At 36.9% G+C, this 24,782-nt stretch overlaps 1 long non-coding RNA gene across 1 annotated transcript in view; it reads right to left on the minus strand.

Annotated features, from left to right (window-relative positions):
- LOC147825361 (uncharacterized) overlaps positions 1-24,782 on the minus strand; it is a 360,721-nt gene that overhangs the window by 197,237 nt on the left and 138,702 nt on the right. The gene's annotated exons all lie outside the window — the stretch shown is intronic.

Genomic DNA, 24,782 nt, shown 5'->3' on the forward strand with positions numbered 1-24,782 from the left:
ATGGCTAAGACTAAATAAACTGCCTATCTCCTGCATTTACTCAATTTTTTGACTCATGTCCTTCACTGCTAATTCTGCAGCAAAAGTATTTATTTATTGACTTGATAAGACAAAAAGGGAGGATCGGGGATTTAGCTCAGTGGTTCCGCTGCCTGGCTTGCAAGTACAAGGTCCCAAGTTTGATCCCCGGTACCAAAAAAAAAAGAATAAAAAGGGAAAAAAGAGTCTTATTTCTTGTTTTTCAATTTCAAAATCTGGAATCAAAGAAAAAAAGAAAAGGATTATTATGAGGAAATAATCCACAAGAACACTAGATAAAGCTAAAAGATTACAAAATTAGCTAGGGAATAGTAAAGCTCATAGGGTTAGATTATCAGGGAAGGAGAGCCTCCTTGCACACCAAGTCCAAGTGAGTTTCAGTGAGGCTGTGCCCCAATAACTGGGAAAAGCCTGAGGAAATAGCAAAACTCCAAGGTTGCCTACATCTCTCTTGGTGCACCAAGCGAAAGAGATGATACACAAGGTAGGCAGGCAGTCTTCAGATGGTCTCCTTGTGATCCCTATGACACCTCAGGTCTCAGGAGCAAACACAAAATATTTCCTCTATTCCCACAGCAGTAGTGAAACAGCCTAGATAACTAGCTGCTTGGGGTGGCAATAAGAAAGGAATAAGGAACCAGCTCCTGTCAATAGAATCACAGGAGAGAGAGGTCATTCCATCAAATATTGTTGTGGCCAACTGACACAGTACAAAGCCAGATGTGCCCTCTTAACATGGAAGTCTCCAGAGACTTATATTCAGCCCCAGATAAATGCAGCTAGTGAGGAGAAATGCCATACTAACTAAAATTCTGTTTCACCCATGACACGCCAGGAATTATACTCCAAATGGGGCCACAATTCTAAAGCCCCATTATGGAAGCCACTCTAGTGCCAGACCTCACTTGGGGTACATATTTAAAACTGTGCACATCCCTCCTTTCCTCTTTGCTCTCTTTCAGGAAACAAGAACACTTTTAAAACACCCAGAAAAAACAAGAAGGAGTGAAAAGCAGCAGACTCACTTTTCTGAGGAATGAGTATTTCCTAACTAGTCTGTCTCCAGGATTTTGCCTTTTCCCATCCATTCTTCTCTTTTTATCCCAGAATATTATTTCTAATACATATACTTTACTTGTTACTCACTTGATGTTCTTCACTTGTTTGTCAGACCCTATGTGAAAAAAATTTACCCTTTAGTGTGGGATCTGCCCTAATCTCCATCCTCCAACTTGCCCTATCCTTCAGCTGCACTATTTGTGCATGCTATTCCTACTGCTTGCAGTGCCCTTTTCAACTTCACATTTTAAGCATTCCCCAAATGTTTCTCAAATGTTGACTCATCTAGGAAATCTTTTAAGATTCTTTTCTTTGCTGTGGAATCAATAATTCCTCTCCCTGATTCTGCATAGCAAGTCCTTCACATTTCTACCAAAGCACTTATCACATCAGTTATGTCACATGGTCAACACTGATCAGAGGGAGAATTAGGGGAAAATCCATAACATTAGAGAAAGAGAAAGTATCCACTAGATAATGCTAGTTAATGGAATCTGTTGTCAGTGAATTCAGAAGAACACATACAGCTCAACATGACCTTGTGGCGGAACAGATGAAAAATTTTAAAAGATAAAGAATCTAATATTTATAAACACATGACCAGACGGTGCCTTGAGATACCCTAAGAACATTGTTGGACCTTATGTAGTAGCTGAGTCTATAAATATACAAGGTCCATGTCTTAGTTACTTTCTTGTTGCTAAAAGACAATACCTGACTCCCACAACTAAGGACTAAGGAGAAAAGGCTCACCATTTGTAGAAGTTTCAATCCATAGTCAGCTGGGTCCAAGGCAGGGCAGCATGACAGAGGGACATGGCAGAGGAGAAAAACCTCATGGCATGGTGGCAGAAAATAGAAAGTAATCAAGGGAGGGAGAAGGGAGATTTACCCTTCCAGGCTACACCCCCAGTGACCCACTTCCTACAACCACGCTTCATCATTGAACTTCATATTTCACCATAAACTCATCAGTGGGCTAATCCACTGATGGATACCATGCTCCCAGTATCCAATCACCTTCCCAAAAGACCCAACTATGAGCACATGGAGTTTTGGAAGAACATCCAGATATAAACCAGAACAGTCCATATTCAAATTTTCATGTTAATAGACTCCTTCACTATGTTACTTGCGTTGTAACAGGAAAACCCATATTGGAATCAATTTGCAGTTAGAAGTGGAACTAGACACGGTCTAGTTATCATCATCTTTTGGTCAACCTTTGAAGACACTTTTGAAATGAGTGTGCCAAAACAATGAGGTCCTGAATGATGAATATTGAATTATATATTATAAAAGAGATAATTTCAGTCTCTGTACTCAAGATATCTTCTGGAAATAGTACATATGGATTGCTGTGTTGTTTCTCCACATACATTTGTCGATGTGGATAGTAAGTCAGGAATTTCTTCTAATCTACTAATCTCCGCTGTGTGGAAAATAATATTAAACCAGATTGTGGTTTAAATATTTCACACAAATTATTTCTGCCTTTTTGTTGGATGGCCCTCAGGAGCATCATTCACTGTATTTTTAACCACAACTTGTAAAGACTCTCATGAAAGTGGACTTCCAGAATGGCTTCAGAAAATGGCAAGAACAATCAGATAAGTATGTTTGTAGAAGGGGATGTACTTTGAGGGTGATTAATGGCAATGTGTCTTTTGTTGTAATAATATTTTTACTATAACCCCAAACCACATTTTCAGCACTTTCAGATCACTAGTCTCCCCTAATCAAGGACATCAAAGATGAGGGAAGGCTAAAGAGGACAAAAGGCACCTGAGGAGATAGCCTGCCTGTTTGACGGGAAATATCAAAGAATGTAAAAGAAATTTCAGAATTTTCACCAACAAAAAGCAAGGGAAATTGGGTGGATGCCAACAGTTTTAAGAGGTGAAAGTGGGTAAATGATGTGTTTTTATTGATCCTCTATGAAGAAACAAGCTAAAAATGGTTAGTTTAAGTAAAGGGTTTTATTTTAGTTTATTTTTTCTTTGTACTGGGGATTGAACTCGGGTCCTTGCGCTTGCGCAGCAGGCGACGAAACCACTGAGCTAAATCCCCGGCCTAAAGTAAAGGGTTTTAAAGTAAAAAGTTTTGAAACTTTAAGTGCAGGCCTAGTTATAAGAAAAAAATTTGAACTCCTCTTTTTAAACTTACTTTTCAATGCATTTGGCTCTCTCTCCTTGAAGATAATAAAATCTAGTCTTTGAGTTTCTGTGAATATATAGAATAATGAGAGCCAAATGGTCTCAAATTAATATTTTGGATTTCATTGCTTCTAATTCAAAACATATATTTCTATTGATAAAACTAAAGTCAAAGTGTTTGTGAAACTGCTTTGTAAAACAAGCCAGGCTAGAAAAATTAGAATTTGGACTACGCTTATAAGAATTTTTAACTTATGCATATTTTTTCATGTCCGTAGGCTATTGCTTCCAAGAATACTGAACAGAAATGATTTTGAAACAACTAATCTTTTGTTATAAATTAATGTGCACTACAAATCACCACTATATCTATTTGGCTTAATTTTTATAGAAAATAGATTAAGATTAAAGAGTAACAAAAATGGGTGAAGGAAGAAAATCATTGCATGGCTTTATATGAATAGCCCTCCAAGAATTGTTTTTCAAGACTAAGTTTTAGAGAGAAGTTGAGGATGCTTGGTTAAGGCTGTAGAATCTATGGTTTCTGGCTGAGAAAGGGTCCTGGCTAGCCCTCTCATTGTCCGTGATAAAATACAGTTTTTGAAAGGGTTTATAACAAAAACATTGAAAGGCCCTTTATTTGGGAAATTTAAGCTGCAATGATTTAAAATCTTTACACTTAAAGCTAAAGAATATAAAGGTAGTAGAAATGTATGATAATAAAAAATTAGGTAGGTTAGATTTTTTTTTTTAAATGTGATGATTTCCTTAGCTGAATTTCCAATTGAGTAGTTAGATGACTTTTACTTTTAGAAAACATAGAACAGGTTAATCTGTATGGGCTTCAATTTTTGAGGAAGTTATATAAGTTATAAAACTAATATAACAAGCATACATAACATAGATCGGATAATGCTATACTTTATAATTGTTTTGACTATATAGTACTTAATATAAATTATATTCTCTGGTCAGGTTGCTTTAGGTCAATTCGTCCTAGTTTCCAGGAAAAAAAATAAAATGAAAAGAACATATCACAAAATTACATTTTAAAACTAATATTAGGATTTCTTCCAATTGAAAATTAGATTAATACAAACAGTAATTCCAATTACCACAATGGTGCAATGAGAAGATTTGGCTTAAAGTCACCACAGAAGCTCTCTCTGCACATTCTGAACCCATTAGTGAAGAACTTGGATTCTAGAATTCTCCAAGTGGGAAGGGCTAGTTCTGAATTCAGTCCCTCAGATTTGTGACTGTCCCCTAGCAGAAGAGCCTGAATATTCCCATGCACCCCAGAACTCCAGTTGTTAGACATCTGAGTTTCAGAGAAATCTGAAAATAGCTGTCATCTAAATTTATCTTGTCTGGTTTTCAAATAGTCTTTCTCCAAAACCATTCTTTATGGATAAGATTGCTTCCAGGGGTTCCTCCCCTCAAATGTAACCTTTCTATATCTTAACCCTGGCCACAGCTTGTTTTTCTGTAAAATAATGAAAAGATGGGTCTGTAATCCCTTTCATAATGCCTCTCAGATCTTAAATTTCCTAGTATAGCCTTTTCACTAATGCAAACCAGGTGACATTAAAATCTTGACCTTTAATATCTTGCATAACAATTTTCTAAAGACTTACTGTCCACAGTGAACAATAGGGCTCTGTTGCAATGGGGCCTATTCAATCATTGGCATGGAAAGAATATGGATTATTTCCCTGCCATCATCTACATGACTTCAGTCAATCTTCATTATTTGCAGATTCCACTTTTACAGATTTACTTAATTTCAAGAATTTATTTGTGAGCCTGAAATCAGTGTTCAAGGCTCTTCCCATGGTCACTAATGGACATGCATTGAAGGGGAAAATTTGGAGTTGATTCACACTTGTGATCCCAGTTAAGCCCAAACAAGGAAATTTTTTGTAATGTTTTGGCACACGTGCTGTAAATCAGTGTTCTTTTTATAGTCTGTTTAGTGCTATGCTTTTCATATTGTTATGATTTTTGTTGGTGATTCTGCTCTTTAAAGTGGCCCCCAAGCATAGCACCATTATCAAATGAAGTCCATTTTGTTTTGGCATCATGACAACCACTGAAGCAATGAGTTTTGCAAAAGATAAAGAGCTAATTCAGGAGGCAGCCAGATGAGGAGATGGGAAAATCTCAAATTCACCTTTTTGAAAATAGAATTTAGGACTATTTATGGAATAAAAAAGAAGGGTGATTAAGACATGGGGAAACAATTGTGTAAAAGGAAAAGTTGAAGCAATCAGTAGCATTCACATGAAAAATCTGATTTTATGGCTCCTCATAAGAAGCATGCTCAGAAGATGGTAGCACTAGTGTGATCTGTGGGTAGTTTTCATTCCTGTGATCTTGAAGAAGTCACTCATCAGATATTTGGCACAAGTACAATGTCAGTAATTTTAACTAGTTTGGGCTAGGTACAAGTGGCCTGCAAGTTCCTGGAAAACTACTTTGGCAAGCACTGCCATCATAACCCATATCTCAGAGGTGTTATTTGTAGCAAAGCTAATGAGTGTCTAGTAATATATTGCTTATGTGATTTTTAAAGTCAACTAAAAGAAACTTAACTAAAAGCAAATAAAATAGGTTAAATCTAGAGGGTTTAATTCAGGTTTTCCTTTGGTTCTAGTACTAAATTGGTATCTAGTGTTTCTAAGCACAAGAAGGCTATGATGTGCTTTGTGGAGAAAATATATACATTAAATAAGCATCATTCTTGGCTGAGTTATAATGCTATTGCCCATAAATTCAAAGATAATTAATCTACAATACAGTACATCCAGAAAAAGTGATAGAAGTTTGCTGATCTGTACAAGAAGCCACACTGGAAATATGAAAATAACATCTATAGTTCATGATGAAGCTTTGGAAAAGACAGAAAAGTAGCAAAATTTGTGGATTCTTCAGATGACAAGTAATTTTAAAAAGCATAGTTGATAGCACTGTTGGATCACTGAAAACCAAAGACCATGTTACCTGAGGTCAGAAAAATGTTAAACTTTTCTTTGACCATGCTGATTAGCTCCTATTTTAAACTTTCAGTTTCTCTATAGGCCAGGAAGTCATGGAAGAGTTTTTAAATAATTGGTGTTTTACAAATAAAGAGTTATGTGGAAAAGCAGGTTTTCAGTGTTGATGGGACTGGTTTGTTTTACAAGGATGAGCAAACCTATATAATGCTAATAGGATTTCAGGTGACAAATAACCTGTGACCAGAGACTTGCAGGAACATAACACTATATTCCCCCTAGGAGCAACAGTTCAGTATTGAGTAGTTTGTGTTGACTTTGCAGAGCATTACCACCACAAATAACAAGAATAAACTGTATTGAGTTCAGCACAGTAAGGAAATGTTTTTCAATTAAATGGACAGTTGGTGAATTGGCCAATGTTTGGTACCAAAAGAAACCAAGGAGTTGCTCAGTTTTGTTTGTCTCCCTCCCTTGGTTAATGGGCTTCATAACCCTTTAACACTCAGAGGGAAGGAAGTAGGTCTATTAGTGCAATACAGGCATTCAGTAATAGTAAGTACTTGGCTAAGGATGAACAGATGTTCCTTAATTAGTGAAAAGGTGTTATCTTAGTTACTTTTCTAGTTTCTGGGAAAAACTACCCAACACCCAGAGTTAAAGGCCAAAAAGTTTATTTCAGCATACACTTTGTAGAGTTTTCAGTCCATAGTCAGCTAGCTCCAAGGCAGGGTCACATGGCAAAGGGTTATCACAGAGATGAAACAGTCCATGGCATGGGAGGCAGAAGGCAGCAAGCAGCAAGCATCAGTAGCAGAAGCAAGTTTGCCTTTACTTTTTATCCCAAACAGGCTACAAACCTTTTGGGTGGTGCCACCCACACCCAGGATGGAGCTTTGGTTTTCAGTAAATCCATTCAGTTACACCCAGAACTATGCTAATTCCAATCAGTACCACACACCCTTAATCTTGGTATCATATAACCCTAGATCCAAAAAGTCCCACCTATGAATGCATAAGGCTTTGAGGGGACATCTAGATATAAGCCATAATAGGTATGATGAAACACAAGTATCTTCCATGAGAAAGCTCAAATACACACACAAACACACTAACATATACACACAAGTTCAGAGATGTATTATGTATGCTTAGATATTATAAATACTGCTTTATATTATATACAGATGTTGTGTGCATGCATGTGTGTATACATGTGTTTTTGCCCAATGATATATGTATTAGTCAACAAATAAAGTGTTACTGTTTTCCCAAAACATGCACACATACAAACACACACACAGGCACACACATTATATAATCTACCTTATCAGCCTAATAACCCTACTTTCTTAGTCCATTTTGTACTTCTATGATAGAATAAAACAGTAGAACACACCGGGTAATTTATAAGCAAAAATTTATTTACTCAGAGTTCTTGAGGCTGGAAACTTCAATATCAAGGCCTAGAGAGGTCTGACAATTCTGATCACTGAGACAACATCTTGAACTTTGTGTCCTCTGGAAGAAAAGAAGTCTTCACCCTCACATAAGTAGAAAACAGAAGAGCAAAGAGGCAAAAGAGGGACAAACTTGCTTTTTTGTAACAGAATTAACATATTCATGAAGATGAAGCTCTTATGACCTAAACACTCCCCATTAGGCCCCACCTCTTATTATCATTACAATGGCAGTTAAATTTCAACATTAGTTTTGGAGGAGACAAACATTTAAACCATAGCACCCATACATGGCAAAGTATAGTAAATAAAAATTTTGTGCACACTCTTCTTTATTTTTGTAATAAGAGTTTCAATCAATACCACACCCTCCCTTACCTTCTGCAGAAACAATATAGCCTCCAAATTCAGCAAGGGTGCATTCAAAGTTATAAACTTTACAATCCATGGAATTATGACATAATGAAAAGATAAAAGTCTTAAGAGTTAAAAAGAGATAGATTTAAATTATAACTCCATGATAATTTTTACCAAATTGTGAAAGTTCTATTAATCTCAGCATTTAAAAAATCTCAGCATCTCTAAAATGGTATGACTACATTTCTCCTTTGTATCATGTTAAGCTTGAGATGCTCATTAAGCATCCAATTGGATATGTCCAGTGAGTGATTGAAATTATAAGTCCGAGGTAAGAGGAGAGATTTGGGTCAGAGATATAAATTTGGGTGTTGCCAGAATACAGACAGCGGTTAACACTGAGATTTATATGGTATCTTTCAGGGAGTGATTAGAGGTTGGGAGGATGAAAAGAACACAGAAAGCAGATTTAGAAAAGTTGTAAATGGAACAATGAAAGTTACTGATGTCATACAGGGCAAGTGCATAATGGATTTCAAGAAAGAGGAGTCAACTTATGTTCAACTTGTGTTGAACACTGATGAGAGGTTAAACAAAATGGAGGCAGAAAACTGATCTTTGCATTTGACATGTGGAGGTCACTGGTGATGAATACCTGTGATGCCGACAAGAGCAATTTTTGTGGGAACAAATGCAAGACTGGAGTGGAAAGGGAACAAATAAAATGACTTATATGGATAGTTCCTTCAAGGAGCTTTCTCTTTTAAAGGCTACAGAAAAGTGGGGTAGTTGAGTGAAGGCTGAAGGAAAGGTTTTTAAAGATTGGGAGATATAATAGTACAGTAATGATCTAGAAGACATCAATTGCGATGATGTAAGAAACAGGATAACTGCAGAAACAATGTGTCTGAGCAGATGAGAATTACAGTATAGACAGTTTGGCCTGGATAGGAGCATTGGCAGTTTATCTACTGTAAGAAGGAAGGATGTTTAGACACAGAGACAGATAGCTTGTTTGATTTGTTGATGAGCAGAGAGAAATTAAAGTATACACAGGATAGTAAGTAGGTTAGAAAAAAGATAGGTGTATTTGTTAACCATAATGTTAATAAGGAAATATAAACTCAAGTATGTATGCTTGAAATTAGAAAGCAATGTGAATATTTTACAATAGTAGAGGAAAAGCATTTCTAAAAAAGTTTGGTGAACAAAAGACAATGTAAAATAATTAACTGAAAAATATGATGATATTAAAAAGGCCCTAAGCCACTTTTGAGATAAGCCTAATTCTGCCACCAAACTAGATGAAGACACTAAAGGAAAGGTAAATCTCATGAATGTAGATATAAAGTTCTAAAATCAAATATTCACAAATTAAATATAGCCAATAAAACAATCATAAAAAATAATCAAGTAAAGTGTTTCCCCCAAATACAAGGATAATTAAATGTTATAAAATTTATTATGTTATATACTATATTAGCAAACTAAAGGAGAAAATTGTAAAACATTTACAAAATAGAATTCAACACTCAAATCATATTTTAAAACCCTTAATAAATTAAAAATGGAAAACACATTTCTTGACTTTATATAGGTAATCATCAGAGACTTCAATAAACATCCATTCTATGGTGACACTTTAAAGATATCTCATTAAAGCCAGGAATGAGACCATAAGAACATAGTTATTATACTACCCAGCATGGTAATGGAAGATCCAGCAAAAACAATAAGATCTAGAGCAGGGAGAAGTGAATGAGTAATTGAAGAGGTTGAAGAAATATAAAAGATGGAAAAGAAGAGGCAAAACTGTCAACTTTTGCAGACAATAAAATGTTTGATTGGGAAGTACAAGAAAATCAAAAGACAAGCCTATTCATGATAGCAAGAGAAACCATACAGTACCATAGAATAACACTAATCAGAAAAATACAAGACATTAATGGAGAAAACCAAAAAACTTCTCTGAAATGTATAAAAAGTATTTGATAAGTAGAAATACAAATATTCATATTTAGGAAGATTTCTTATTAGAAAAAAAATAAGATGATCCATAAAGAAAATTTAGCTTGATCCAAATTAAACCACAACACTAAGCAGTAGAGAAACAATAGGAGTAACCTACAGGGATTTAAGGAGGAAAGGATCTACCTTTAGAATAAAAGACCATGGTCTGAGGAAGAGGAGGTGAAGATTTTTTCCCACATTGTGGGTTATCTCTTCACACTGCTGGTGGTTTCTCTTACTGTGCAGAAGCCTTTTAATAAGAAGAGATCCCACTTGTTAATTGTTTGTGCTAGTTCACGGGCAGCTGAGGTTTTGTTCATAAAATCTTTTCTTACACCGATGTCTTCAAGGGTTCTACCTAACCTCTGTTCCAACTGATTCAGAGTTTCTATTTTAGACAAAGGTCTACTATCTCGAATCTATAAAGAACTTAAAAAGATCAGACCTCCCAAATTGAAAGACCCAATCCGAAAATGGGCATCTGAAATGAACAGACATTTCTCAGACAAAGAAGTAGAAATAGCAAATAAATACATGAAAACATGTTCAACATCACTGGTCATTTGAGAGATGCAAATGAAAACAATGCTGAGATTCCCCCTCACTCCAGAAAGAATGGCTGCTATCATGAAATCAACCAATAACAAATGCTGGCAGGGCTGTGGGGAAAGAGGAACCCTGCTCCACTGCTGGTGGGAGTGTAGACTGGTGCAAGCACCATGGAAATCAGTATGGAGATACCTCAAAGAACTAGGACTGGAAGTCCCATTTGACCCCACTATTCCACTGCTAGGGATCTTCCCCAAAGAATTAAAAGAATCATACCACAATGATATATGTGTTCCCATGTTCATAGCAGCACAGTTTGTCATGGCTAAAACTTGGAAACAGCCCAAATGCCCATCAACTGGAGACTGGATAAAGAAAATGTGGGTTTTTTTATAAAATGGAGTACTACTCAGCCATAAAAAAGAGAAATTAGAGACATGTATAGCTAAGTGGATGCACATTGAGGTGATAGTCTTAAGTGAAATAAATAGGACACACATGTGTAAATCCTGAATAGTTTCTCTGGTGTGAGAAACTGAAAGTGTAAATAAGGACTAAAATGTATAATAGGTCATGTGAAATAGGAAGAAAAAGGGCAAAGGGGAAGGAAGTGGGAGGGCTAGGGGAAAGGATAGAAGGGAATGGGATTAATGTGAGAAAATGGAAAAATGGAAAGAAAATCTTTGTAAATAGGGAGGAATGGAGGGGTTGAAGGGAGGGCTGGGCAAGGGTGAAAAATGAGAACCAAGAGAGACTATGTAAAGGTGCAAATTTCCAATGATGAATGTCATTATATTGTATACCTAAAATGCATGAATGATTAGAAGGAATAATCGATAATGCAAAATAGGAAGAAAAGGTCCAAAGTGGTAGGGGTAGTGGGAGGGGCAGGGGAAAGGAAAGAAGGGAAAGGAAAAATGCTGAGAAATGGAAAAAATGGAAATAAAGTCTTTGTAAATAGGGAAGGGTGGAGGGCATGAAGGGAGGGCTAGGAATGGGGAAAAAATAAGAACCAAGATGCATTATGTAAAGGTACGATTCCCAATGAGAAATGTAATTGTGTTGTATATCTACAGTGTACCAATAAAAGAATTTAATTTAAAAAAAGAGAGTTAGAATAGTATAAAAGGAGCTGAAGACTCCAAACAAGTCATCAATCCGTTCACCAACGAGTCGACCAGTCGATCTGGTGATCTGACTACCGACCGAGACATGTGCACACCTGTTCCCTCTGGAAAGAGCATCGCCTCCAACCAGATGAGACCAGAGGATGAGGAAAGTGGAGAGGCAGATAGCCTAGCGCTGACTCGATGCCCTTCATCTATGGATCGCACCCTCTGACCCCACGGGAGGAAACGTTGCTCTCCCACAAGGACTTGCACAGTACAGTGCCCCAGGAAGACATGCTTCCACACCAGTGACTTGAAACCTGAAAAAGACAGAACCAGTCGTCAAGACGTCCAACACAGGAGAGGATGTGGACAAATTTTGAAGATTGTAATTCAAGGTCCTGAGTCGTGTGGAAGACACCGAATCACCCTGCTGCAGACAGGCAGCCACCTGATTCCACAATAAAAAGACAGAGAGGACACCTGACCACCAGACCAAGGTACTGAGTCCCACTGTTCCCGGCCCAGAGGTAGGGGCTTCTGAGCCATCGTCCCACTGCTCCTAGTCCAGAGGAAGGGGCTTCCCAGTCACCATCCCTCCCACTGCTCTCAGCCCAGAGGAAAGGGCTTTTGGGCCACCTTCTGTCCCGCTGCTCCTGGCCCACAGGAAGGGACTTCTGAGCCACCATCCCACTGCTCCTGGTCCAGAGGAAGGGGTTTCTGAGCCACCATCCCTCCCGCTGCTCCCAGCCCACAGGAAAGGGCTTTTGGGTCACCATCCCTACTGCTGATCGCGGCCCCTGTCCCACCTCACCCAGCTCAGAGGAGGTAATCCGTGCAGGCAAAAACAGCACCCCAACCCAGTCGAAATGAGGAAACACATAAATAAGTATCAAAAACAGACTTCCAGATCACCTATAGCAACCCCAAAGGGAAATGAGATGGAACACTCTGATACTCAACCACCTGGATCCACTGAACTGGCAACAAAAGGGGATCTGGAAAAAATGAAATCAGAAATAATTTCTCAGGTAACAGGAGAAATTGTGCCCCTAGTGCAAGACATGATTAATAAATCTAGAGAGGAGCTCAAGAAATGACGGAATCCCAACATAGGAAACAAATGGAATCCATAAAACAGATGCAAATAGATTTCCAGGACATGAAAAACTCCATTGAAAGTCTACACAGCAGAATGAGCCAATGTGAGGACAGAATTTCACATATAGAAGATAAGATTGCAATTAGTGACCAGGAAAAGAAAAATTACTTCAAAATTATAAGGGAACATGAGAAATCAATCCAGCAGCTGCTAGATGATGCAAAGAAGAATAACATAAGACTGATTGGAGTCAATGAAGAAATAGGACAGAGTGGAGATGACATAAAAAACCTCTTCACAGAAATAATGGCAGAAAACTTCCCAAGGAGGGAAAAAGAGCTTGACATACAGATAAGTGAGGCATATAGGACTCCAAATAGCCTTGATCAAAAAAAATCTACACATAGGCATAGAATTGTTAAGATTCCAGAAACACAACAGAAGAACAAAGTTCTCCAAGCAGTCAGAGAAAAGAAACAAATCACATACAAAGGAAAGCCCATCAGAATCACAGCAGACTTCTCAACACAAACTATCAAGGCAAGAAGAGCTTGGAGTGACATATTCCAAGCCCTAAAAGAAAACAGCCTCCAACCCAGATTGATGTACCCTGAAAAACTATCTTTCAAAATGGATGGAGAAATAAGATACTTTCATGACAAAGAGCACCTTAGGAACTTCGTGAATACCAAATCAGCACTCCAAAGAATTTTACACAATATCCTAGGAACAGACATTGAGGATCACAACCCCAGGAAGCAAAGTAGAATGTACCAATCTGGCATGACAAGAAATTAAATGTAAAGGGGGAGAACACACCAAAAAGAAAAAGTCATGGCAACGACAAGTCAATATGTTTCAGGTATAACCATCAATGTTAATGGTCTCAATTCACCAATCAAAAGAAATAGACTGGCAGAATGGGTCAAGAAGCAAAATCCAACAATATGCTGCATACAAGAAACTCACTTCATTCAAAAGGAAACTCATAGACTGAAAGTTAAAGGGTGGAAAACAATGCTGCATGCAACAGGAACCCGAAAAAAAGCAGGAGTAGCTATCCTCTTAGCAGATCAAGTAGATATCAAACCACACTGATTAAGAGAGATGAAGAAGGACACTACATCCTTGTAAAGGGAAGAATCCAAGAGGAAGAGATGACAATCATAAATACCTATGCACCAAACACTAGTGCACCCAACTATATAAAACAAATACTAACGGACATGAAAAGTCATATATGCACTAATACAATTGTAGTGGGGGACCTCAACACCCCACTGTCACAAATAGATCAACTAGACTAAAAATAAGTAATGAAATACTAGAACTCAATCGAACTCTTGAACAAATGAACTTAACAGATGTTTACAGAGTCTTCCACCCCACAAAATCAGAATACACATTCTTCTCAGCTGCACATGGGTCATTCTCCAAAAGAGACGACATACTCACACAGAGAACATGTTTAAGTAAGTGCAAAGGAACTGAAGTTATCCCCTGTACATTATCAGACCATAGTGCAATGAAATTGGAGATCCATAGCAAAAGAAACTTAAAAATTTTCATAAACATGTGGAAATTGAACAACACACTTCTGAATAACCAGTGGGCCACAGAGGAAATTAAAGAAGAAATCAGACAGTTCCTTCAATTAAATGACAATGACAATACAACATATCAGAATCTATGGGACACAATGAAAGCTGGTTTATGAGGGAAATTCATGGCAGTGAATATGCATATTAGGAAAACAGAACGAGCCCAATTAAACAACCTGATGCTGAACCTCAAGCTTCTAGAAAAAGAAGAGCAGGACAACCCCAAAGCTCATACAAGGGAGGAAATTATGAAGATCAGAGGAGAAATCAATGCAATGGAGACTAAGAGAACGATACAAAAAATCAATGAAGCCAAGAGTTGGTTCCTCAAAAGAATCACCAAATTTGCAAACCTTTAGCCATCAACCTTGTCAGAAAAAGGAAAGAAAAGGCCCAAATCCATGCAATTAGGAATGAAAAGGTTGAAATCACAACAGACCCAGCAGAAATCCAGAGGATCAACAATACCTACTTCCAGAACCTATACGCCAATAAGATGGACAACACAGAAGAAATGGATAGATTCCTAGATACATATGAATTACCAAAGTTGAACGAAGAAGACCTAAAAATTCTGAACAACCCAATATCAACCAATGAAATTGAAAATGTAATTAAAAACTTATCAACTAAGAAAAGCCCGGGCCCTGATGGCTTCACTGCTGAATTCTACAAGACTTTTAGAGAGGAACTGCTGCCACTACTGTTTAAACTCTTCAATGAAATTGGAAGGGAAGCAATACTCCCAAATTCATTTCTGGAAGCAAGCATCACCTTGATCCCCAAAGCAGAGAAAGACTCAACTGAAAAAGAGAACTATAGACCAATCTCACTAATGAACATAGATGCAAAAATCCTTAATAAGATACTGGCAAACAGAATGCAGAAGATCATCAAGAAGGTCATACACCCTGATCAAGTGGGATTCATCGCAGGGATGCAGGGATGGTTCAATATACGAAAATCAATTAATGTAATACACTATATCAATAGAGCCAAGGACAAAATCCATATGATTATCTCCATAGACGCAGAAAACGCATTTGGCAAAATCCAACATGCATTTATGATCAAAACCCTACCAAAAATTGGAATAGATGGTCTCTACCTCAAACTGATAGAAGCCATCTATGAAAAACCAACAGCCAATATCATACTAAATGGTCAAAAACTGAAATCCTTCACACTAAAATCAGGAACAAGACAAGGATGTCCACTATCACCACTCTTGTTCAATATAGTTCTGGAAACATTAGCCACAGCAATTAGACAAGAGAAAGAACTAAAAGGAATAAAGACAGGAAATGAGGAAGTCAAATTGTCATTATTTGCAGATGACATGATATTCTATATAGAAGACCCCAAGAACTCCACCAAAAGTCTTCTAGACTTAATAACCAAATTTAGTCAAGTAGCTGGTTACAAGGTTAACACACAAAAATCAATAGCATTCCTCTACACCAATGACAGACTCACTGAGAGAGAAATAGGGCAAATAATTCCTTTCACAATAGCATCCAAAAAACTGAAATACCTAGGAATCATCCTAACAAAAGAAATCTAAGACCTCTTCTCTGAAAACTATGGCACTCTGAAAAGAGAGATTGAAGATGATATCAGAAAATGGACAGACATCCCCTGCTCCTGGGTAGGAAGGATTAATATAGTGAAAATGGCCATACTTCCAAAACTGCTATATAGATTTAATGCAATTCCAATTGAGATCCCAGCAGCATACTTCATGGACCTTGAGAAAACAATCCAAAAATTCATTTGGAACAAGAAGAGACCCAGAATAGCAAAAGCAATTCTAGGTAACAGAGACATGGCAGGGGGTATCACAATCCCCAACCTGCAACTATACTACAAAGCTACTGTGATAAAAACAGCATGGTACTGGCAAAGAAACAGACTTGAGGACCAGTGGAACAGATTAGAAGATGCAGAAACAACACCAGACACACTCAGCCATCTCATCTTCAACAAAGGAGCTAAACACCCTCACTGGAGGAAAGATAGCCTCTTTAATAAATGGTGCTGGAAAAATTGGGCTTCAACTTGCCAAAGATTAAAACTAGCCCTATATCTCTCACCATGCACTAAACTAAAATCAAAATGGATTAAAGATCTAAATATTAAAATAGAAACTCTGAACCAGTTGGAACAGAGGTTAGGTAGAACCCTTGAAGACATTGGTGTAGGAAAAGATTTTATGAACAATACTTCAGTTGCCCGTGAACTAGCACAAACAATCAACGAGTGGGCTCTCCTCTTATTGAAAGACTTCTGCAGAGCAAGAGAAACCACCAGCAGTGTGAAGAGACAACCCACAATGTGGGAAAAAATCTTCACCTGCTCTTCCTCAGACAAAGGTCTACTATCTCGAATCTATAAAGAACTTAAAAAGATCAGACCTCCCAAATTGAAAGACCCAATCCGAAAATGGGCATCTGAAATGAACAGACATTTCTCACACAAAGACATAGAAATAGCAAATAAATACATGAAAACATGTTCAACATCACTGGGCATTCGAGAGATCCAAAGAAAACAACACTGAGATTCCCCCTCACTCCAGAAAGAATGGCTGCTATCATGAAATCAACCAATAACAAATGCTGGCAGGGCTGTGGGGAAAGAGGAACCCTGCTCCACTGCTGGTGGGAGTGTAGACTGATGTAACCACTGTGGAAATCAGTATGGAGATACCTCAAAGAACTAGGACTGGAAGTCCCATTTGACCCCACTATTCCACTGCTGGGGATCTTCCCCAAAGAATTAAAAGAATCATACCACTGTGATATATGTGCACCCATGTTCATAGCAGCACAGTTTGTAATAGCTAAAACTTGGAAACAGCCCAAATGCCCATCAACTGGAGACTGGATAAAGAAAATGTGTTTTTTTTATAAAATGGCATACTACTCATCCATAAAAAATGAGAAATTAGAGACATTTATAGCTAAGTGGATGCACATTGAGGCGATAGTCTTAAGTGAAATAAATAGGACACACATGTGTAAATACTGAATAGTTTCTCTGGTGTGAGAAACTGAAAGTGTACATGAGGACTAAATGTATAATAGGTAATGTGAAATAGGAAGAAAAAGGGCAAAGGGGAAGGAAGTGGGAGGGCTAGGGGAAAGGATAGAAGGGAATGGGATTAATACGAGAAAATGGAAAAATAGGAACAAAATCTTTGTAAATAGGGAGAACTGGAAGGGTTGAAGGGAGGGCTGGGCAAGGGTGAAAAAATAAGATAATATCATTCTTAATGGTGAAAGGCTGAATGCTTTCCACTTAAGCAAAGGAGAGAGGCAAAGACATTTACTCTCATCACTTCTACTGAACATTTTACTAAAGGTTCCAACCAGTGTAAAAAACCATGAGAAAATGAATAAAATACATCAGATTGGAAATGAGGAAATTTAATTAATTGTCTATGTATAAAATTCTACACAATCTTCCAGAAGACCTACTAAAATTTAGTGAGTTTGCCATATTCTAGAATACAAGATCAATATAAATATAACAATCAATTGCATTTCTATGTACTTACAATAAAATAAAAATCAATACCATTTACAATAAATAAAATAGATAATTGTGAATGACTATGTGCAAGACTTTTACATTGAAAACCACAAAACATTGCTGAGAGAAAACTGATAAACCCAAATAAATGATATATGTATTATGTTTATGAATTAGAAGACTTGTATTGTTTACAGGTCAATTTTGCTTAAGTTGATCTGTAAATTCAATGAAACTTCAACCAAAATTATAGAAAATAATTTTAAAAAGAAGGAAGTTAGGAAGCTAAACAACTTCATTTCAAGATATAGTATAAAGTTATATCAAATAGATAAATGGAAAGGAATAAAAAATACAGAAATAGATAAATGTATATATTGACAGTTGAGCACCACCAAAGATCCAAAGGCAATTCAAAAGAGGAGGGATACAGCCCGGGATTTAGCTCAGTGGTGCTGCCACCTGCTTCGCAAGTGCAAGGTCCTGAGTTCAATCCTTGGTACAAAAAAAAGAGAGAGATGGGACAATATTTTTAACAAATAGTGCTAGAACAACTGGCATAACCATATACAAGAAGAAAAGAAAAAATAACATTAAATCATTTCTCTGAAAAAAATAATGTTCATGGTGAGACTTAAAGTATGGGAAAGAGCCACTTAGTCAGAGATAAAGAGGAGAAGCATTCCAAGCAAAGAGAACAGCATGTCCCACAGCCCTCAGATAAGAAAGAGTATGGCAAATTTAAAGAAGTGAGAGAAAGTCACTGTGGCTGAGACCCAAGAAATAAGAAAGAGACAGACAGGAAGAGATAAAGTAATGCACCACTTGGATTTTGTTCTAAGTACAGTGGAAAGATATTTCATGAGTTTTACTTTGAAAAGAAAAATGATTTATTTCACGTCTTCACCTTCCATTCTCTACTGGATTGTTACCTTCAGAGGGCACCTATGTTCTTTCTCCCACTTTAAAACAATGACAAACAAACCATATAAAACAACAATAAAAATCTTTCTGTTGAACTGAGCAACTGTCAGCTTCTGGACCATTTCATTGTTCCCTTGGCACCTCAAAAAAGATACCTTGTCACTATTTCCAATTCCTCCTCTATATGTCTTAAAAATTTCTTATTATGGGAAAATTTCAAACAAATTCAGAAGAAAGGAAAACAGTACAGTGAGCCCTTATGTACCTCCCTCCTCTTTCTTTCCCTCCCACCCTCCCTTTTTTTAATCTTTCTTGACAATTCTTAGATGATATTTCCCTTTTTTTTAAATCCACATATAATAGTGTTTCTTCTCAAGCTATCCAATGACAAATCTGCTCCTGTGAAGAGCTTCAACTTTTTAATTCTCTCTAAATCCAGTCATTTCATTCATCAGCTGATGACTTGCTTCTGGTTGATGAGTCCTTTTCACTTGTTTTTTTAAATCCTTAATTTTTTCTTTTTCTCCAACTTCACTGTTCCCTCCTTACTGGTCTTTTTTTTTTTTTCCTGAGTTCTCCTCCAATCTGTCTCCCACACACAGCCCTTGTTCTTCTCTTTCTCCATTCTCTCCCTTGATCTCATCCAGCCTCCTGGCTTTAAATGCCACTGCATGCTTTCAGAAACAGCAACTACATACTTTTGTCATGTTATGACTCATCAATAAAAAGGATATTTCTGAAAACTAATCCAAACTCTACATCCAGAGGTGTTGGGAAATTCTTACAGAATTTTGTAATAGTAATGTTGGGTTAAAGAAATTTCATAGTTATTGCAGTGCCATGAAATTAATACTTGCAATCCAGTTCACTATAGTTTACACTTTCTCTGTATGTTTCAAATTAGATGTCTACCATTTGTACTGAGAACACCACAGAATGACCTATCCAAAATCCATTGATTTTAATATGTGTTTTGGTTTGTAGACAAATTATAGTAATTTCTTGCACATTTTTGGAAATTAATTATGTAAGAATTTATGTATCTGCTTCTAGATACAATGATAAATAAAAATTTGATTCACAAGAAAAAAATGCCATCTGTATGCTGATGACTTCTAGCTTAGTGCTCTTCTAGAACTTCAGATCTGCACAGCCTGCTGCCTACTCACTGTCTCCCTGCTGAGATCTAATAGGTATATCTAACATAACTTGACCAAGATTAAAACTCCTGATCTTCTCACTAAATCTATCCTCTGCCTTTTCCATCTCATTTAATGATAACCCAGACTTTTCTGGTTATTGAGTTCTAAAACCTCATAGTCAAGGCTAACAGCTCACTTCTTTAATATCTTGCACCTCACATCAAATTCAATTAGGAAATTTTGTTGGGTTCATCTTCAGATTACATCTAGAATCTAACCACTTCACACTACCTCTCACATTTCCACCCTGGTCTAAACTTTCATCAATCAATAATCCTCCAGATAGTTACAGTATTCTTCTAACTCATCTTTCCATTGTACTCTTTTATCCCTTAGCATTTATTCCCCAAACAGTAGCCAATGTGATCCTTTTAAACTATAAGTCATATTCTGTCATCTTTTTCACTCAAAACTATCAAAGAATTCCTTCTTCCATTCAGAGCACAAGCCAAAGTTCCTACAATCTCCCAAAGACTACATTCTCTCTCCCGCTAATTGACCCTCTCTTCTTATATTCCTCCTCATCCACTTACTCAGGTTTTCTTGCTTTCTCTCAAATACATTAGATACTTTCATATTTTAAAGTTATTCTAACTGTTCCTTTCCCCCTGATCATTCTCCTCTGAGATGTCTACTTCACTCTTGCATGAAAAGGTTGCCTTCTCATTGAGACCCATCCTGACTTATTTAATATCAGAAAAACACTTCTCCAGTACTCTCTAGCCTCTGACTTTGCTTTACTTTGAATTCTTCCACACTGTTCACCATCATTTAGCCTACTATATAATTTACCTATTTATATATATATTTATTTATAAATTTATATACACTTATTTTTATATTATATTTATATATTTATTTATATTGATTATTTATTGTGCATCTCCATTAGGACACAGAAGCTTCTTAAAGGCAGAACTTTTTCTTTTGTTCCTTGATAATTTCCAAGAGACTGGAGCAATGTGGTTCATGATCAGCTCTCTGCATATTCAATCAAGTGTTTGTTAAATTAGTGGTGAATAATTTAAAGATTACTATTACAACTGTGTGAATACCGGATTTTAGTAAGGCAAGATTTTAGAAGATTAATGCAATAGTTTAGGTGATAGACACTGATAGTGTGGGCTGAGAAGGCAGTAGCTTGATGGGAAAAAAAGTAGTATACTCATAATGTAGTTTGGGAATAGTCATGATGATACAGAGGATAAGAGGGTATGAGGATAAAAAGGAAAACAATCAAGTACAATGCTTAGATTTCACAGATGATTGCCCGGATTCTTGGCTGTGCTATTGAGATAGTTAAAAGGAAGGAAATAGATTAAGGATAGATCAAAAGCCCATACTGAATTATAGATTTGATACCTGTGAGCCACCCTAAAAAAGATCAATTCAAGCATATAGGTCACATAAAATGGTAAAATTAAACTTCTGGACTATGTTTAGAAATATTGTAAGTATCCAATATAAAAATAGCATTTAAATTTACAATAATGGGCAGATGAGAGAATAGATATATTTTTTAAATCTGTTAAAGATGATCTTATTCTTGTCTTTGGGTTAAGATAAAGGATACTAAAAAGGAATAGTTAGTAAGATAGGGGAAAATGAGGATGAAAAGCCAAGAGACAAGACTGTTTCAAGAAGTTGTCAAATGTGCACTGGTTTTGGTAACATAAACACACACATTATTCCTGGAGGCAATCTCAATGGAGTGGTGAGCATAGAAACCAAAATATTTTCCAACGTACTATTTTCCAATGCTTCTATGTTAGTTAGCTTTCCATTGCTATAACAAGTACCTGAGAAAATCAACTTACAAAGAGAAAAGTTTTATTTTTCTGCCACAATTTTGGAGGCTTCATCACCAGACCGGGTCTGGACAGCTCCCCTTGTCCTAATTTATTCCTCAATCTTGAGAGAATTAAGACATCAGCTAATCTAGCTTAGTAGGTTTTCTGGTCGGGTAGTAAAGTAATATATGAAAAGTGGACAAGCTGAGTCCTGAATTTCTCATCTCCAGGAAGTAGAGATATTGGGGACAGGTATTGATAATATTGAGTAATTTTGGTTACACCTTAGAACTATAGTTTCCTTGTCTCTTTTCTACCTATTTTTATTTCTTTTATCCTGCTTCAGTTTCAATCCATGATTTATTGGCCTTATTTCTTTGGTGTGGGTGAGGCAACACATCATGGCAGAGGTGTATAGTGTAGCAAAGCTGCTCAGCAAAAGAAGCAAGAGACAGGGAGAAGAAGAAGAATGTCCCTTCGAGGACATACTCCCAATTGCTCAGATCTCCTCACTTTGTAAAGGCTCCAGCATCTCCTAATAATGCCATGTACTGGGGACCAAGACTTTTAACACATGGTCCTTTACAGGACACCATAACAATCTTCTTGGAAATCTACTACAATAGGAATTAAATTTTCATAATCTTTCAATCAAATTAGACCAACCCAATTACTGACTTACCAACTTAAGACTAATAAACAACTAGATGTTGTATATAATAGCAAGTAACATAAAATCCTAATGTATCTTCCACATCTAGAGAGTAGAGGAGTGTGTTGGGCTAGTAGAAGCACCAAGTGAATCCTGCCATAGTCTCACAAAATCTGAATGGAGTGAATGTTGAAGGAATATCCCAGAAAGAAAAAAGGCATGACATGTGCGTCCATCCCATATAATCATAGCATTCCTATCTTGAGTGGTATTAAAGGACCACAGTGTTTCCAGCAGCCCTGAAAAGTTGATCATGATTGCCATAGAAACTGAGCTTCTTCACCATCCCTACCCTAGGTCTCACCCAAATCCCATCTGCTTATATAATCCTCTCAACCTCACCTCTGCAACACTTAGTTTCTGCTTCAACAAAAAAGTGAAACTTCTGTCTTTTGTTTTGTTTTGTTTTTTGGTACCAGGGATCAAACTCAGGACCTTGCACTTGCAAAGCAGGCAGCAGAACCACTGAGCTAAATCCCCAGCCTTGTCTTTATTTTTTTTAGGTTCAGTCAAAAGCTGATTCCTACCACCTTCTGGCCTAGCCCACTTTCTATTTGTATAACAGAATAGCACAGACTGGGTAAATTATAAAGAATAAAATTTTACTTAATCACTGTTCTTGAGGCTGAGAAGGCAAGGATTGAGGGCCTTCTTTCTGTGTTATCAAACACAGAGGTGTATAGGGTAGCAAAGCTGCTCAAAAACAGAAGCAAGAGACAGGGAGAGGAAGAAAGTCCCTTCAAGGACATACTCCCAATTACTCAGATCTCCTCACTTCAGAAAGGCTCCAGCATCTCCCAATAGTGCCGTGGACTAGGGACCATGGAAAGCATCACATAGTAAGAAAGCATGTGACATGGGGCAGGAAACAGGACCAAACTCTCCTCTCTTACATCTAATCCATTCACTCCTACAACACTAGCTTCAATCTGTTCATGAGTATGATGCCCTCATGACCTAATCACCTGCTGAAGATCCAACTTGTAAACACTATGGTACTGGGAATGATATTTTCCACACATGAATATTAGGGGACATATTCAAACCATACCACTTTCACTCCTTAGAAGTTATTAGAACCACATTGTCCACACACATCACCCTTTCAGATATTTGAAGACAGCTACATTGTTCCCTAGAATTTTTCTTTTCCTGTATAAGCAACTTTAGTGTCTTTATCAAAAATGTAAATCAATCAAAGAACAAATTATGACATAGTTTTTAGTTCAATAGTACTTCCTCCACTTTATCAACCTTTCATTCAATCCACCATTGTACTTTACATGCTAGGCCAAGCTAGAATACTGGAATGCTGGCCCTTAACAATAGAGAAAACATCTATTTCTAATTTACATGTAGTCCCAGCTACCAGATGCTAGAAGTTTTCCCCCAAGGACAATGAGGGAGTGAGAACAAGTCTGAAGGGCTCCATGGGGACAAGAGACATCACGCAAAGCAAGCGTATGTTCCAGCTGTTGGAACTTCAGCAGTCTATCTACCAAGCAGAACAGATGATATATTCCCAGGACATTTTCCCCTTGGGCCATGTGAATTTAAGTATTGAAATATCTAGCAGAATAAAAATAGACTCCGAATAAAATTAAAACATACTGAAGATGAATAAATTTGGCTCTAATAGCCTAATAAAATATACTGCATTGTCTTTTAGCCAATTTTTTAATAAGGAAACACTACTATCAATTCCTCCTAAGGATTTCAGAGGAAAAAACTTTACCTGATATTTCATGTTTCTTATAAGTTATTTTATTAGAGCAATATGAAAATAAATCAAAACCAAAGCATTATAAATTTATTTCCAAATAGATTTAAAAATTCTTAAGGGCAAGAGCAGGTTCCTGTTTTGTTTGTTTCTTGCTTATATTTTATCAAATGATTAGAAAACAAAGTATATTCAAATTGTGTTTAATATAAAAATAATTATTAAATAAGTGAAAACAGAGTAGAAGCACAGGAACTTAGGTTTCTGATTAGTCATCACTATCTTTATTGCTGAGTCTGCAGAAACAACCAAAAATCTCATATACTGGCTTTCTGAAACTTATCTCTCCTGTGTATCCCACTGATATCCACAAGCACTTTCTACAAATCATATGGAAAAATACTGAGGCCTCCTCATTTGCACAAGACAAGGTGAAGACCTTATTCTTTACCTGGTCTTCTT

This window comes from Heterocephalus glaber, unplaced genomic scaffold (assembly GCF_053883595.1).
Source record: "Heterocephalus glaber isolate CG9 unplaced genomic scaffold, H.glaber_assembly_v1.0 deba00001504, whole genome shotgun sequence".
Classification (NCBI taxonomy): Eukaryota; Metazoa; Chordata; class Mammalia; order Rodentia; family Bathyergidae; genus Heterocephalus; species Heterocephalus glaber.